The following is a 3,202-nucleotide window of genomic DNA, read 5'->3' on the forward strand; positions in this document are numbered from 1 at the left end:
TTGGTAGGGTGGTTGTCCTTGAATTTCATTTTGGGTGTTTCTTGTAATTTTATTTATTTTGAGTGTTTCTTGTAAGGGAAATTTGGTTGGTTTGTTTTTTTAACAGACATTAAATTTCTACAATTTCTATGAATTAAATCAATGCTTATGGATTCAATTGTGTGAAGTTTTCTTGCATCAACATTTCGGATCTATTATTATTTGATTGGTTTGTTTTTTTTTTTGTTTTTTTTGTGGGGGGTCATAGTGAATGGTAGAAGGTTGGTGGCTAAGATTTATTTTACACAAATTTAGGTTAATTGAATAAATGTAAATAATAAGTATAAATTATTTAGATTAAAGTTTAGAGTAGGGTTGATAAATATGTATTGAATATTTAAAAACTGAATAGGAGGAGAGCCTAATGGGGTAGTGTAGTTGGTTAAAGGTTTTGAGTTCTTACCATATAGGTCTCGAGATCGACTCTCTCTACCTCAGTGGAACTAGTGAACAGGGCGTTCGAACTCCATCGCTCATATCCAATGGACTAGTCTCACCTCAACTTGCCACACTCTAACCCCAAAACTTGGGAGTTCAAGTAAGACCAAGCCAAGGTCTAGTGGGAATTGTTGGGTTGAAGAATAGTAATGAAGAAATCATTTTTTTAACATTAAGTCAAAAAATATATTAGAATAACAACTAATTATGAACTAGGTCTATTATTTTTTCTCGTATAGCTCTCTCATCCTAATGATGGATCACAAAGTGTGATATGAAACATTGATGCAAAAAATACTACACAATTGAATCCAAAAATAAAAGATACAAATGATAATGGACTATGGAAATCTAGTCTCTTTGATTCAAATGGACTTCAAATAGATAATCAACAAGAGAGGAGAAACCCTCCAAACCTAATAGACAATGCATAAACAGTTTTTCTCTTGAAGATTGTAAAATGAAGAATTCATGTTAACATCATGTTAGAATCATTTTCCAGGGTACAAAAAATATGTTCTTTATGCGGTCACTATCTTACATTCTACATAGAAATAGAATTTGTATTAGTCCAAATCTAAATCCCTCATATCACTACAACCTTGATCTAATGCACAAGAATAAACCTAGCCACGCATGAATAAAATAATAGAAAGCATGTACAATAGTTTGATTGCATTAGCTTTCCTTATGTTTGAGTCTATCAAGGTGGTGTTTATAAATCCTTAGGGAGATTGTTGGATTGCTTGGGTCAAGTTCTCCTAGGTCAAACCCTTGTACAAACTAGTTTAAAGTATCTAAGTGAATATTCAAAGATAACATGCACATATATGCAAATGTGTTCTTTGTACCTTAGAAAATTGAAGTGTGCTATAATGATTTGTCCTTGTAATTGCCTATAACAACGACACATTAAAAAATTTTGTAAATACCAAAACACAACAACAAGTTGCATAACGGTGTACAAGTTGACCAATAACAACTAGTAAAACTAAATGGGGAAAACATAGATTTGAATTTGAATGTTTGAATTAGGGTTCAATTTCGTGTGTCTTAGTTTGACCCCAAGTGGCATGGAAGGAAATTAGGTAGGAAAAATTATCAACATTAAGTGATTATATAGAACTGTGTGTAAATATGGATGAATAAATGTCTACTAAATGACAAATATGTGAGCATGCAGGTAAATGAGAGTAAATATGGATGGATAGTCCAATAATGATACGAGCCAAAGTTAGCACAAGAGTGCTTCATTTGTCACCATGTAATTGTATTGAAACATTCAATCTAAATGGTCTAAAAACTAAATAGAAAATGATATGGGCATAGAAAATTCACTATTATAGAACTCCAACATGAGTGTGATATGTTTTCCTTTATATCCACTTATAAAAGGAATACATGAAATTAATAATCTCTTGATCATTATTAAAACTATAGTAATATATGATTCCTCTTCATGATTGCAATGTGTACCCATACCTATCTTAGTTTTTAAAAAGATGGATAAGATATTAAACCTATGGATGATGCTAATTGGATTAGTCCTATGGTAGTGCAAAATAAGAAAAGTGGTAATATCATCATATGTGTGGAGTTTAGAGATCTCAATAAAGCTAATGTCCATTATCTCTTCTCGATAGCATTCATAGAAGATTTCTTGGAATCTATTGTCAGAAGAGAAGCATAATCACCCACTAATGATTTTTTCATGTATCATCAAGTTAAGAATCAAGAATAAGATAAACCTTAAATAACATTTATGATACAATTGGGATACTTTATTTATATAGCAATGTCACTTGGTATCAAAAATACATCAGTGGTATTTAGATAGATCTTAACCAATGCATTTCAAGATTTTATCCATGATTTATTAAAAATATGACTAGACGATTGGATAGTCTATGTATTACTTAAAGATCATGTTAAAACACTTTGTCATATGCTATAAATTGTAGAGGGGTAAAACTGAACCACTCTGATAGGCAGGTAACGACCAATCAGGGAGTCACCAATCGGCCTCTCCACTTAGGATTACAAAGCCTAAAAATGTCAAGTACTTGTAGATGACATTGAATGGGTCAGAGAGATCTTTTATCGTTCTTTGTTAGCTCTCTATCTAAGGATGCATGCGTGAGTCATGGAGAACACCTGATGATGTACTGGCATCCTATATAGACAAAGTACAGAGTTCGTACAGAAAATACAAGGTGACAAATATGTGTCCCAAATAGACTTTAAGCTAAGTAAATAAGTGATAGAAAGTGAAAACGACTATAATATTGAATAATAAAAGAAGAGAAAATGCAAGAAAGATCTCACAATGGATCCACAATTGAATCCTTCGATAAAGTAACTCTTTCTCCAGTGAAACCTACACACATGACAAAGAGAAAATGTTGGGGCTATGTATAGAAGTCTACCATAGTTAGACCCCCACTTTGATGTTTCTGCCTCCACGGATAGCCAAGATAAATAGATAGATAGAAGACAAAACAAGATATGAAAGAAATATAATGATAGATATGCTATGAAGATAAAATGATAAATGCAAGAGGAAAGAGACCCCCATTTCACACCCAAGGCGAAGAGCTTTCCGAATGGAGAAGAAGAACAACAAGTTCCTCCTTAGAGCACCAAGATAATGAGAGTCTAAAGCACAAATATTAAAATGCGAGAGAGCAAAGAGCTAAGAGTGCTAGAGATTGTGAATAGAGAATTG

This window comes from Cryptomeria japonica, chromosome 8, assembly GCF_030272615.1.
Source record: "Cryptomeria japonica chromosome 8, Sugi_1.0, whole genome shotgun sequence".
NCBI classification, from domain to species: Eukaryota; Viridiplantae; Streptophyta; class Pinopsida; order Cupressales; family Cupressaceae; genus Cryptomeria; species Cryptomeria japonica.